The sequence below is a fragment of the Nylanderia fulva genome, unplaced genomic scaffold (genome assembly GCF_048542155.1).
Source record: "Nylanderia fulva isolate GAGA-0341 unplaced genomic scaffold, ASM4854215v1 Scaffold14, whole genome shotgun sequence".
In the NCBI taxonomy this organism is placed as follows: Eukaryota; Metazoa; Arthropoda; class Insecta; order Hymenoptera; family Formicidae; genus Nylanderia; species Nylanderia fulva.
Window position 1 is genome coordinate 2,477,024 of NW_028189622.1, and position 16,551 is coordinate 2,493,574.

Below are 16,551 nucleotides of genomic sequence, written 5' to 3' on the forward strand. Positions count from 1 at the left end.
AACGGGCGTGGTTGTAACTTGACCAGTCGAGTAACCCCTAAACGTCCAGTTAATTAGAGCTCGACCCCCTCGCATCTTCCTTTATCGTTCTCTTCCCTCCTTCTCTCGCTCTTTATCGCTCCCTCCCACGATCACGGGTTCTCCTAATAACGCGGGCCAGCCGTAATGAGGAGTAAACTAATTATTGGATGCTAGTTGGGCAGGACGATATTTCACATTCTCGCTGACAGCAGGGTAGGAGCAACAAGGATGCGGCGCGCGCGTTCTCGTGTGGAAAGAGAGAAGGAAAGAGAACGAAAGAGATAGAAACTCGAGAGTGAGCGCCGTGCGCTCGTAAACAGGTTAAAATGATGCCTAGGCGTTTTAGCAATTTCGAGAGCGAGAGAGGATTCAGCGGATTCTTGTATCGCGCGGACATGAATGTTAAGCGTTTCGCGCGATGCAACTGAATGAACGTGAACCTGGTATATTCAATATTTAAGCGTATTTCCCGCATCTGTATGAAAATTTCCTTTAGAGCATTAATTTATTATGAATAAAAATTTAGGCTTCGCAAAATTATAGAATATAGGTATCACTATCGTTGATAAATTTAATTAATTTTGCATCCTCCAGAAAAATGACATTATTGGTTAAAAGATAACGTGCGCGAATAATTATGTGAATGAAAATACATATACATATATTTATATGAAAGTAGTTATTCAATCGTTATTGTCAGAAAATAATTTTTTTATGATATGCCGCGAACTAAATACTGAAATATATATTTTCTATATGACATATTTCATATTTTTCACTGACTAATTCATAAATCTTCTTGTAAAACTATGATGAGTGATACACGAACAAAACTATATATAGCTTCCATGATTATTCTAATGATCCATAAATATGTTATAATATAAATGATCCGTAAATTATAAATGGATATACACACATAAAATGTTTTACAAATGTCGCTTAATTGGATTCTTTGATTAATGTCATACAATTTTTTATTCCGCAAAATTTTGTTTAAACGTCATTTTTTAAAATATTTTATTATTATTAAAAAACAATTATACATTATTTAATATTAAAATAAAATAATATAATCTTAAAAACGCAATATTCAAAATTTTTTAATTTTTTAATGGTTTAAGCTCGATAGCTATCGATCAAAATGCATAAGTAAATAAAATTATTTTTTGACTTCATATTTTTTATAATGATATTTCTGAGACATAACTTACCATTGGAAAACTTATAGCTTCTTTGATTTATAGTTGTGAAGCTTTTACTGTCTAATCCTCTCGAGGGAGGATCATCCTCCATAAAAGTCATCGGCAATGACATCGCCCTTATAATCCGTTCTGACGAAAGCGCGCAATTCAATAAATTAATTTTTATTACCGCTCGCACTCTTTCCGAGTTGTCGCGTTCTTTCCTTACGCGTAATCACAATATATCCTGTTCCTCGGATAACCGAAGAGACGTCCGTATAATAACGTCACCGATGCATGGCCGATACGGCTGCTTCGACGAGATCGAAGTAAAAATACCGTCGTACGGTTCGAGTCTGGACCCCGAGATGAAATATCGCGCGGAACGGACCCAATAGGTCGGTCTAATAGGAATAAACAATGTTATGAATTTAAACGGCCCAGCTTGGCGCCACTATAACCCTATATTATCAAATTACGGGGGCCTTGTGTATCAGGCCCCGCGAGGTGTACGCCTCGCGCGACCAGGATGTGCCATAAAGTCGGATGTTAACGGTAGGAACCCACGTCCCGCCATCCTGTCGTTTTTTTAGAACCTATTCGCGATGCGCCACGGGGGGCCCTTTGCTTCGTTTCAGCCTGGAGCACAAAAACGACGATAAAGAGCGCTACGGAATGACGTTTTCTGTAAGTACGTATTGAACGTGCGACGACGGGAATTTCGACGAAATAATCGCCGTGAATTATTCGCGATTGTCACGACAAATTTGCTCGATGCTGTGGCATAATATTCTGTATACGTATTACAACATAAATACGTCACGTTGCAATATCAGAAATTACAATACTTCAATAGCTGAATGGTCATATAATCTTTAAATGTCATTTAAAAGGAATTTAACTATAAATTATTCTAAAATTATTAGATATATATATATATATATATATATATATACATATATATATACATATTTATATGCAAATACCGCACAATCCTTATCATATAAAAATAATGTAGCAAATATATTTGTGCTATTACTTTGTTACAAATTCGATTTTCCATAGCAATTAATAAATAATGAAAAATAAATTAAAATTATAAATAACTCATCTATAATCATCTATTTAATATTTGTCGGAATATTTTCCGATGTCTCCTTCTTATGTGTTTGTCCTTTACTATTCGTCTTCATTACACTCATTCACGATTAACTATGTTCGCGCGCGCAATTATTGATTGATTTACACTTACACATTGATTGATGATAATAATTGCATATTTGATTATTTACATTGGGGTGGGAAAACAATAGATCAATTATGATCGTACGAAATTATGATTCGCTTTCAAAAGCCGCGATCAAATTCATATGTCACTCGATTCATGCACGCTTATGTTTGCATTCGACCCTCCCAATTGAATCACACATATCTCACGATAATTAACTCGGACGGGATAATTATTCGGAATTTCGATCCAGTGAACGACAACGATGATGTCTCATATCGCCGGACGTGGAATATTAAGAGGCACTCAAAGGGTTTCGCTTTATGAATATCGAATAAGAGCGCGCGAGGGACTATCGCGGGAAAAGTTTTAGGTTTCGTAATAAATTGAGAACGGAGAAAGAAAGACGAGAGATCTTTCGAGAAGAGAGGAGAAAAAAAGAACGCGATCTGTTCGGTAAAACAGTCGACTGGCTGCCGATCGTTAACGAATAAAGAATGGTAATATTATGCTCGGTGGATGCGAGAATCGGGGTTTCATGCACCCCAAATCAGCTGATCGAGGGCGGGGACGATACAAATCAGAATGAGACAGTCGAATCGCCGTAGATGAATTAATTATTGACCACCGGATCTCATTTATCCGTCGAAAGTTCGTGGTTTCTCTCTGAGATTTTATATGTATAACTTTTACTTAAATGACATACGCGCGTTTGATTCACGCACATATGCATGTTATATAAGACGAGGCATTCAAACTCGACAAATTATTACGTCCAAACGTATATTTTGAAAGAAAATAATTTAAACTGCAGAAAGGCGTATTTAAACTATTATAATTTTGTTAGATTAAAAAATCCATTATTTTTAATTTTAATATAATTTATCCTATTTATATTTGAAAGTGAGAAAATGCTTATTCCTTTTGCAGTATTTGTAACAGATATTTATTGCTACTAAATTTTTAAAACTTTTATATTTAAATAACAAAATATTTCGAATTTTGAAATATTATATACTTATATAAAGTCCATATTTCGATCTTGTTCCCTCGGTAATTTCTTATAAGACAAGATTCCCAAAAGTCGGTTCGTGTCAAGTCGAGTCGGTTGGACGGTCGATTCCTTTGGACACGCCCCGAGAAAGAGATCGCGTAGTGGGGCCCGATGGGAATTTTAATTTAATTAAGACAGACCCGTTATTAAGAGGCACGTCCGGCTAGTTGATTAGAATTCCTTCGAACCCGTCCGGGATCATAAGTCACTCGCGGATTAGTAACAGAGACAGCGCGCAAAGAAGTACAAGTAATTTATGTAAATGTGAGATTAAAGTGGAATCTTCTTTAATGCTGTTCTACATAATCATTACACGTGATATTACTGCAAAAACTCTATTCTCTTAATATAAAAATTATGTTTAATAATATGAAATAAATTGAACGTTCAGATGATGAATATCATTAAATTAATCATTCACGATTTTCTCACAAATAAGATCTATTTATCTATATCTTTATATTTTTTTACAAGAGAGAAGTCTTCGCGACTGTAGAAGATGAGAGACATAAAAATCAACAATTTCCGGTCATAATTAATGATTTAACTGTTGACGTCTCGACACCGCACAATCTTTTTTTCTAAATCATTATCGTCGTTATAACTTTAATTTAATAACCATAGGGACCTTTCTCATATTCGTTGAGTCGTCACCGACAACCGGAAATTCTCAAACGATTTTTTCTATAAGACCTCGAGTAATTACGATATCACGTCTCAAGAACGTCAGGTCACCGCAAACCGACTGGTAAATTACTAGTCTCCATTGCGGTATAGAAACGTCACGCAAACTTTCCTCAAGTTTAATTTATTACCTAATTATCTTTCTACTCGACCATAACAGTATTATAATATTTCCCCGCGCAAAATAGCAAGTTATACTACATTAATTTATGAGAGTGAAGTAAAAGAATGTATGTATTTACTCGATAGATATTGTAGAATCTTGCGTAATTTTCGTATAGTAATATTAATATTTTAAAGCAACAATATTAATATTCTTCAAACTAGCATGTATCATAACAGTATTGAATTGAATTAATATTACAATATTTTGTAAAAACAAATTGATGTTTAGCTCACTTTGTGAGACCACTATTATTTTTGCATATACGGGGTTCATCGATTTATTTATCTTACCGGACTACGACACTTCCCGCGAAACGCAGAAATAAACAGAGAAAACAGGCAGATAAAAAATCAGTCGCGCGCTAGTACTGTGGTAGGGAGAACAGAGATTTCGAATAATTTTATCCAATTATACTTTAATGGCCAGTTCCTCCATTGACCGGTCCGACAAAATTCCGATGTCCCGTGGCAAAATAGTAGAAGGCGGGAACGCAATTAGCATAACAACGGGCAAGATAGTCAAATAATTCTCACCCCGTCCGAAATGCACGCTTCGACGGACAATAATGCAGTCTCGCTCTCTTCCTCGGACTCTTGTTTTATTTATGTGTTTGGTAAAACGACACGGCGTGTGGGTGTCGAAACCCGGTGAGCACCACAGGAGCTCGCAGCGGCAACCAGCTGTATAGCTGTGAGCAGCGTGAAAAATCCGGCGCGCGCAAACACTGAACGTTTAACACTATTTTTAATTGATAATGTGACAGAATATTTACAATAATCGTATATGCTATAATGAAAAAAGTTTAATGAAGATTGATAGCCCCTTCAAACACAGAAATTGTTATCGTATGAAATCTGTGATTAAAATGAAAACTACGCGGAAAAAAAAATTAGTCACTACAGCTAAATTTTAACTGTCTCTATATTACATATGAAATTGAGTTATCATACCTAAATTTTAGTTATGATAGCTGCATTCTCCGTTAAACTATATATAGTTAAAAATATTAATTACCATAACTAAAATTTGAGCATGATAAAATAGGTTTACTAAAACCATAGTTTTTTTTAATTATTAAATCGCAGAATTCTTCACGGAAAAAAATTAATTACTGTACCTAAACTTTAGCTGTCTCTATATTATCCATAAAATTTAGACATGATAACTAAATTTGAGGTTGTAATATATGGACAGCTAAATGAGTTATTATTATATATTATATATGATATATTATTATTATTATTATTATTATTAGTATAGTTAATTTATGCAAAGGAAAAATTATCAATTAATTATATCAATGAAAAGTATAGCTGATAAAAGAAGCCGGTGTATAATGACGAGATAAAATTATATCATCCGCAAAGTGTTACACGCGTTACAAAGAAGGACCAAAGGGATAGGGTCGCGCTCGTCTCGTCGACATCACCTGTCGTACGACGGCTTCCTTTATAGCCCGAGTATGCCTGTCCCTCTACGGATAGTCCTTCGCGAAGGGTATCACCGAGCAGTGAATCATATCGTGGATTTGTTAGAGCCATCATCTCCGGTTTGCAGAGGCGTGCATTTGAATAGGAACGACAGTCGTGCATCAGAGAAGTGAAGTCGTAGGAAGAGAGTAGAGAAAAAGGGAGAGAAAGAGAGAAAGAGATATCAAGGGAGAAAAGGAACTGAAGGGGGATATCCGACTATAGCATCGTAACGCGAGGTACCACTGTCCCCTTTATATTCCGAAACATAATCTCACAAAATTATTGGCCTATTCGGACCTCCTGCCTCTACGAGATACCGGCTCTTTTCTCATTCACATGTCCGATGGCGTTATTCTGCGCCCTTTACTTTGCGTCTTTCCTCTCATCTTTAAATGTGCCGGATGAACCTTCTCTTCTACACTGAAAAAAATTATTAAATTAATAAATATATGTGCTTCAATACTGCCAAATAAATATTTTTTTACATAAAATAATTATTCAAATAAATGATTTATAAATCAGTATTAAAATAAATATTTATTCGAATTTAATAAATTTTTTTCAATGTGTATTCAGCTTTAAAAAATTTTCCCTTTAACGTATTTTTGCGCTTATAAAATAAATTCACATTCATGCTACGAGTCTAATTCAAATTATTAAGAACGTGATTACAAATTGACGGAAAACAGAGATATTGCAATATTCTCTTTCAAGTCCTTATTACATACACGTTATTTGATAACTACAAATAATAATTTTTAAGTGGAAGACATGTTTTATTTCATCTATGTTGCTTAAATAACATACACGTTGAAATAACAGCATCGATATAAAAAATTATCGATGAAGAAACACGATTTCTCGTAATAATTTTAAAGTTTTCAGAATTTTAATTAAACATTTTATTTATTAAATTATTTAATATCTTAAATGCCACATGTCGACTGGTCTCGAATGATCAAGAAAATCCGTAAATAAAAGAAAGCGCGGAGGACTCGAGACACTTCGTATGGCTTGTCGATTTGCATAATGAATAAAAGAAGAAGGAATAAAATCGCGACAATTTTCGCACATATCGGTACTGACTCGATCCTCTGGATTTGTAAAATGACGCACGCATTTGCGTCGGTAATTATCAATAAATAATCTGTGGCATCCCCTGCCGTGTATTTGAAACCAACGCGAGAAATCGCATGTCCTCGAAATCATCGCAACTTCTAGGGTAATTTTCTTAGGAGACGATAGCGCAATTATCACGATCGCGATCGCGAACGATCCTTATGCATCTGCGAATCCCTGCTGAGCATTTAAAATCCATTTCGTACTTTGCATTCGTAAAATATTTATCTCACACACTCGCTTCTGTCATCGAATTGATGTAATTTCCACACTGTAAAAAATATGTAAAATTACATAAAAATATGTAATATATTACATATTTTTTTACAGTGCATACGTTAATATGCCATATGATTTTCATTATATTTGCTTCTTTGCGGAAAATGCAAATGATTTTATTGCTCATTTGAAAGTAGCATTTTACACACAGATATTTCATAGATGAAATGTTTTCTTCAAAATCTTATTTAAATCAGTATATATGGGGTGCTATTTATGGCGGCGTGACTGTGGTTCGTGTTTCGCGAATACGCCGCCGGCGCGGCTTTTGGCTACCGAATGACGGGAGAAATTAATCAAAACAATCATCCTCGAGTCCTGGGGCGGCCACCGAAGCCTGTCATTTACTCCCTCGGAACTCTTCCCTTCCATAGTCCTTTCGCACACTCGTCGTGTATGGCCGCTACTATCCGGTAGCCGTCTGTAATGTTCTGCGAGATTTTCGAGGAGGATCTACAAGACCGGCGTAGCCTCGAGGATGAGACACGAGAATGGATTTCAAATTAAGGGATCGACTGGTGCCTACCGTTGCCGAAATTTCAGTTCGAATAGTAGCCATTCTTTTCGCAACAAAGGAAAGAGTTATGTGAAAGAAAAATAAGGATCTAAATACCATATAGCTCAAACTGTCTGAAAACTGCTACTTAACATTGCTATTTCTCTGAAAGCTTATAATCTCATGATATTAATTATAATAATTAATTATTGCATATTAATACTATGAAAAGTCTTTATTTATTAATTATCTCTCTAGAGATGCACCAATATTTTATTGTAAGTTGCGCGTGTCTCATCATTTCAATGATTCTCCATATTAATTTAAATTAAATTTCGGAAAACATTAAAAACAATTTCTATAATATTATTATCATTCTATAATAACAATAAATAATAAAATCTAACAATTATATATTTTTATCTATTAAATATTTATGTATAAATAAACGTTATTGTTTAACATAAGATTATTATATCGAATATGAGCGAGCGGTAATTTATCGTCACTTATTTTACAATCCGTCAAATAATAAATACGGCGTGTATAAAAATTGAGCGAAAAATCGTGATGCAGTTGGTTGGCTACAGTATCTGTCAGATATTCTGAAAGAAATTGCGCGGACCGATCATCCCGCGGCGGGATAATTCGGTCTAATTCCGCGGCTGCCCAGCGATTTTGGCTATCTGCCCGTAATCGACCGGGCCCGCCTCGCGCAGCGAGGAACCGAACCCGTAATGGGATGGAATTAAGAGGAGACGTGCCCTTCGCTAATCTATTAATTCCTACACGCGAGATTACTGCCGGGCGTCGGAGAAAACGAGTTTTCGCGAAACTGGTCGCGAGTTATATTCTCTACGATATCTCTTACTTCTATACTGGGTGTTCCACTCGTCAATCGTTGATCTGGAATTTATCTTATCTTAATCAAAATATTCAAGTGCCAAGTATATATATATATGTACTTTTGAAATTATAATCCGGTAAAAATGAATATTTTTGTTATGCAACAAATCGATGATATATAGATAATAATATTAGATTTTCTTATTTAATTTAAAGTTGATTTCTCGAATGCAATTTTGTTTTAAGACAATTACGAATATGTTTAATATACGTTGCATATAATGTCAATTATAAGATCGATAACAGAATATATGAATAAGAAATGATACGAGATACCTATAGTGTGTATATCTTTTTTTTATTCCTCCTACATTTGGTTTGCCAACAATTATGTAAGCGCACGTGTGCCCCGGCTTATAATAATCTTATAATAAACGATCAGAGAACGCAAAAATTTACATGGTAATTGAATTGCGATATAAAATTTACTGGCGGAACGAAAAGTGAAATCGAGAACGAGAATTAAGTTATTAGTTTAAGACGGATAGTAATTATATGACATCATTGATATTTCGGCAAAATAATTTGTGCTAATTCAAATTAATGATTTTTTTATGTATTTTTACTCACTAGTCTTTCTTTCACGCATATAGAAAAATTATTTATAGAAACATTTTTTGAATTTTTTGCTCAATTAGTTTTCTTTCGAATTTTAGATGTCTTAAATGCAATAATCCAATAATTCTTAATTCTCGTGTCAACAAAAAAATTTTATATTGAAATTAGGATATGTTATTTGGTTTATAATTATAATTCGATAACTGTCAGAACTCTTTTGCAAAGAGAGCGAGTTAGTCATTGATGGAATCCGAACGTTGACTGATTGAATCTCTTATCGCTCAGAGAAAGCGAACATATGTCCTGCATTTCACTTATCATAGTTTTCTGTAGTATCCCCACGTTGCAAACGCATTCGTCTTCGTATCCTTTACAAGAATTAAGATAAAGAGTCAGAAACGATATATATATACATACCAAGTCTTCAGTTTACAATTAGAAGACAATTAGATCCAAATGGAAAATATTTTCAAGATAAGAATAGAGAGTTCTATTACGAGACGTAATAAAATAGTTGTAATATATTGTATATACGAAATAAAATATAAAAGCATTCTAAAAATAAAATATTTGTCATAAATTATTAAAATATTTATCATATTTGACTGAGATTTATCAAAGAATGCAATTAGAGAAAATGATGTTGATATATATTTGGTTTGTTTTATCGCGCGGTCAGTAGCTAACTTACATTAACGTAAAACAAAATTGCATTCCGACAACTTTTGGAAATTTTTTGTTTCATAGATTAGATAGGGTACACGCATATTATATCGTTTCAACTGGAATTTCCTCGCATGCAAACCAACAGATACGTAAAATCGTCGGGGAGACAAGCGAAGAGCGACAATTTATATTATATGTTGCGTTTCGAAAAGCGTTCGCAATCGTTAATGAGCCGTGCTAAAATTTGCGACATTATTGGAGCAGATCATCACTGACGTCTCTCTCGCCGCACGCTATTATCAAGCGTGGTTTACATGGTTTTGTTTATCGCCATTTACCACCGGACATGTGTACGTATTCCGGGAACAATAAAAGCGGGACCGGCAGAATCGCACTTACAGGTCGTAAAGACTCGAACTGATTAAGCATTACAGCGCACTGGCGCGTTAATCTTTCACGCGCATCGGAATTTCGAGAATCCGACCACGAAAACGATCGGGCAATAAGCTCTAATCGAATATTCTGGTGCCTCGTTATAAATTTTTAAAAAGTGTCTTATACTTTTCGACGGAGAAGGCGGACTCTTCTGGAAAGTAGTCACGTCTAATGGAGATTGGAATTTATATGTAATTCAAGTCAGCGTATAATTATCATTTATCAATTGTAAGTTTGAGACAATGAGACTTGAATTCTGAAGAGAAATTTCTTAATGCCACAATTTTTATTTTTCTAATAGATTTCTTCACGAAATTTATTATCCGAAAAAATCTGAAACTATAATTCTGAAGTTTATTCAATTCGGAGTTAAACGTATAATAAGTTTTCCTTTTTTATTACATTATATGAAATTATTACTTCCTTCTGGCATTATATTTTATAATTTTAAAGATTATTATTGCGATATTTTGATTAAGGAAAAAACTAATGATATTTTCTTAGAGCTTCTAAAAATTAATTTAAATCTTGAAGAGTCATTAAATATTTTAATCCGTCACCAAATATTCCATGTTTTCCTCAATCTGAACTATGTTAAGGGTTAATCGTACATGGCACGTTCGACGAAGGCAAATGCCAAGGAACGGGTCTCGGTGTTTCTCGACAACACTCTTCATGAATATTGACCCGAGCAGACGTTTATGCAGAAACACGCTCGCGCAAGTAAAATTGCTCACATTTTTCAGACGCGAGACGAACGGCAGGTAAGAAGGGAAGGCGAGAAGGGGAGAGAGAACCTGGAGTATTTTCTTTTTCAGGCCTGACGAGCATCAAGCTCTTTCTCTCTCTCTCTCTCTCTCCGGGGCCCTTGAAGAGCACAGCAATGCTCAGGGAACGGACAACGGATCCTGCGCTGACGCTCATTACGATGATTGGCAGATTCAATTAACGGCCGGCCGGGCTCCACCGTGGCAGGGTCGCCCCGGCTTAACCTCGGCTAAATATTATTAATAATAATCAGCTCATTACCGGCTCCATTAATTATCCGTGCCGTATATACGCGAGTAGCGCGCCTCCAGGAGCGCACCAGATTCGAGGGCCGCGCGCGTTCATCGATATTCGGCCGAAATAAAACTCACCGGTGGTCCGAGGAGCGCTCCGACATTAGCTCTCGCATCACTTCGAGTCACGTTGGTATATAGGTGCATATTAGAGTAGCAATTCGTAATTTGATTTTCATTAAGGCAGAGTTATTTTTATTTAAACGAATTTTACGGAATTTTTTGTCAGGATAAATTATTTGGGAGATAGAGAATTACTATACGAATTCTCTCGATGCCAATTTTTGTAATTTGGTCGATTTATTGCAAATGAGAAAATGGATTATTATACTGCACGTTGTACAATCAATGCAATATATTTAATATTTTTATCGACTGCTTGAAATATTTCTGAAGATGTATATATACAAAGTTAAAATTATTTTTTTTTTATATTATATAGCTATCATAGCTAAATTTTAGCTGTCTCTATATTTACATGAAAAGTTATGATGCCTAAATTTTAGGTATATCGTAATTAATATTTTAGCTATAGTTTAACGGAAAATTCTATATTATACTATAATATATTATAGCTAAAATTTTGGCATGATAACTATGTGTACAATATAGAAAATTTAGTTGTAGTTGTTAATTGTTGTTTTTCGTGATATTGCTTTATATTATAGTATAATATAATATAAAGATATACACGCGCGCGCATAAAGAACTATATAGAGGGATATAAAAATCTGTGTCGTTGACCTCTCGCGCAAGATGGTATCACCGAAGTCACCCTCGTGATGGTTCTCGTAAAACGGAGAACGGAGTACGCAACGAGGGAAAGAGAAAGAGTGGGGGACGGGTAGGGCGTGCAATATTAATCCATTTAACAAACTCATTATCGATGAGATATACCGAGCGTTTACCGTGCGCGGCGGCGGCGCGAACGTGCTCCACCTATTCCGGGGGAACTCCGGCTATATTAGCGGGTTTGCACCCCTGCGGCTTGATTTACGGGCGTACGCTAACGAGCCTCGGCCCGCATCAGCCATGAAGAGGATGCAGGACGATGCAACAGCACGTTGAGGAGCGCTACGGTTACGAGAACGCAGCGCCGGGTCATGGGCGCCGCTAAAAATTTATCTGTCGGAGAAGGGAAAATAAGGAAAAGGTACAATCAACCGAGCTATGATACCGTTGCACTTTGCAAAATTTAATTTTGGAAAATGGTTCCAGTTTAACTATTTATTTTTCATCTATATATTATGTGTCTATCTCTCTTCTCTCTTTCTCTCTCAAAAATTAGTCATATTTTTTATAGTAATAACCTTCCAGAAATTATTTTACACGCACCATTTTTTAATTTTTTAATTTTCTCTGATTAATATAATATAGGTACATATATACCACAATACAAAATATTAATATCTACCACAATAAGATATAAAATATGTTTGATTAATTTTACTTAATTTTGTACATATAGTGATAGATGTTAATATTTTTTATTGTAGCAAAAAAATATTAATCAGAAAACCGTCCATACGATTACCTTGATTTTCAAGACAAATTTAAAAAAATATCTTTCTGTGTGCAGATATAAAAATATTCTTGGATTGTGGGACATTTTTTTTCAAAGATACTATATCAGATTATTATACAGGCATTACTAGATCATTAAACGATAATAAGATGCATTCAAAACGTTATCGAATAATTAATTTGTTCGTCTTATCAAGTCTCCGTTTAGCATAAATTTATAAAGATGTTTTTATTATTAGTATACATTTCGCAGAACCAAAATTACATTCGTCCGCGAATTTCTGCACATATTTAGGACAATCATTATCTTGTATCATTCGATCGCAATTTGCGCGCCGGATATACCCACAAGGTGTTAACTGTTTCTTGCTCAGTCCAATTAACTGGGATCGATAAGTTCAGCGAAAGATATTTCCCTTCTCCATTGCCTCGTTTCATCGGCGATATAAATTCGAAGGCAAAAAAGAAATGAAACGGATTATTCCAGTCTTGCGCGCTAATAATAAAGGATTCATCAGGGATCCCATCATGCGATCACGAGCTTTGTCGTGTTCGGAAATCAAGTTTTGATACTAAAGGCCACCTTCACGGCGGCGCCCATGATGTTGCCGATACGTGGCAGAACGGATGCACCGGTTAGCGAAAGAAAGATAGGCAACCCTTCTCCGACAATATGACGGTCGGCTGGAAATCACGAAATCCGGCATCCCCCGGGCGGGCTGATTGGGCCATATTTGTCTGTAATTAAGGCACCGGCGGCAGCCATTAGTGAACCGCGAAAATGAACAACATTGTTCGGTGCGTAAATCAAATTGCGCAAGTAAATCTCCTCTTTCGAGATCATCGTAGTTGGTCCCTACGTAACGTCACGCAACATCCAATATGTACTTATAAAGAGATCTTTGAAGAGAAATATTATTTTATATATAAAATATTATAATACATATTATAATAAATATTTTATATACAAAATAATATTTTTTTCTTCGCAGATCATTTACATGTATATATGTATCTACATTTTCATTAAGTTCTCTCTGTAACAGGAAATTATTATTAATCATATTAACTGCAACATAATTCCAATATATCAATATGAGGAAAAATTAGCTATCATAGCTTTTTTTTTAGCTGTCCATATATTACAACCTGAAATTTAGTTATCATGCTCAAATTTTAGCTGGGATAACTGGTAGGTAACTAATATTTTTAGTTGTAATTTTTAATAGAGAATGCTTAGCTAAAAATATTAGTTATCATAGTTAAAATTTAGGCATAATAATTAAATTTTGTGTAATATAGGTACAGCTAAAACTCACATTAATAATGTAAGAAATATATACAACTTTAATTTTTTTAATAACATTTCTGTCAGCTAATAATATTCGATGCAAGCAATCAAGATCAAGCACGAATGGCTGGTGAAAAGTCAATGAAATAACGTTACGTGAAACGCTCCTGTCATATATTTAGAGATGAATATACGAGCAAACAATACTTTTCGACTCGTATAATTGGTGCTACGGGCGCCCAATGGGGCCACCTCGCAGAGGGCCATCGATGCAGGATGAAGAGATTTACAGTGTTCCCGGTCGTAAAATAATCAATAAAATCTGCGCAATGTAAAGAAACGGACGTGCGGCAATGATTTAGTATACGGAGCGCCGGGTCTCGCCCTCTCTCCTTTCTCTTTCACTGCATGTCTCCCTCAGGGTGATTTTCTCACAGATTCGTTCATAAGACTCTACGAAGGGCGAATCATGATTCATCTTGCAAAAAAACATTTATCCAAACTCGCGAATCGGAATTCACAAAATTAGATCAGATAATCAACACTTTATATATAAGTAATAATTATATCACTAATAATATAATTATTATGTCGGTATAATAATTGGATAACTATGGATTCGGTTAGAAAAAATATGAAACAATTACATATTACAATAATAATATATTTGGGTGTAGTAATTTATATTAAATTAGTAACATGATATGTATTTATCAATATGTGTATAGTTTATGTATATATGATTACAAAGATATTTTATAGAATAACGTTTAAAATTACAAAATTTTGATCTAAGTTTCCAAAAATTTCAAATCTAAATTTTTCATAAATAATAAAATTTTTTAATTTCAATCAAAATTTTTAATTTAATGAATTTAATACGCGTTTTATAAAATACTTTATATTCAATTTTTCTTATATTATTATAGAGATAAAATAAAATAAATTTAGTATATTGCTTATTGCTATTCTTTGAGTGCTACTTAAATTTTCTAAAGACATATGATCAATTGTGGAAAAAGAAAATATACACATAGGCCACATGTCGTTGAACTGGAAACCAATTAGAAAGGGAGCCGATGGTCATTTTGAAGAAGCGCATCGCCTCGTAATCGAGTACTAATTCATCAACGCGGTCCATTTACGAGCGTAAGTCGCCCAAATGATCCTGTAGCTTCGCCACACAGGTAATAGGCGTGGCCCTGGCTATTTTGAACGTTATACGTATCTTGGTTTTACGAGGCGTTAAAGGCACCGTGACTGATGGCAGAGCCAACTAACAAGGTTTCATAAGGAAAACAAAGACGTTCGACAAATTTTGATTTTTATTTATCTATTGCTAAGAATAGAGGCTTTTATAGAAGACATTTGCTCACATATTTGTTTCCAACACTTAACATAGTTTTAAACTAACGTCCTAATACTTTGTTGAACATTAGATTCATTTCATTAGTGTTTTTTTTTTAATTATGTTTCTGTCATTATCTAGTATATAATACTCAATATTTAATTTTAATTATTACTACTTCTATTATAAAAAAATATATTTTAATTATTACAGTTACAGCTAAAATTTTTATTCTTATTATCGTTTTCAGAATTATTATTATTATTGTTTTTAATATTGTTTTTTATGTTTAATCTTTTTTTTTAACTTAAAAATATGTATATTTTTATGATTATGTATTATAATTTATACATATGAGTCTTATTATTAGTGTCTAATGTTTGTTTGATATTCTTAATAATTTTTCTATTTAATATAAATTTATTATTTCTATATCTGATCGTGAGTATCTAAATTTTACTGCAAAATTTTTGATTACTCAACGATCGTCAATTAATTGAATCATGAAGACATCTCGAATGTAAATGGTACCTTAAGTTTCCGGTGGGAAATATAGTGCGATTCGCCCCGGGGTTTTGCAGCGGGAGCCAAGTATGGTGACGAATTTACGAGCTCCTTACGAACAGACGCTTACCTTCCTCATGAGCACGTAGCGGGCAATAAAGTACGAAGCCAGAGGATACTCGAAACAATCTGGAGAGAGGGTAGGGTCTATCTCAGTTTTCGAGGAAACCAGGATCAATTTTAAAAATTGATTTACAAGTGAAAATTTAAAATTTAAATGAATGAAATTTAATTGAAAATTTTTTTAAATTGATTTACAAGTGATTGGTACGTCGACGAGTTCTGTCTTTCTGTCGATTGATTTGTTGTCAGTTTTATTTATTGATATCATTATTGATCGGAAATTGATCGATTTAAAATGCTCCGAGAGATAATTAAAATTTACCGAAAAACATTGACAGATTTAAATTTCCAGTGTTTTTTAAATGAGATAACATGGTTTCTGTTATCAAAGTTGAATAAAATAAAACTTAAAATTAACGAGACTCAAAATTG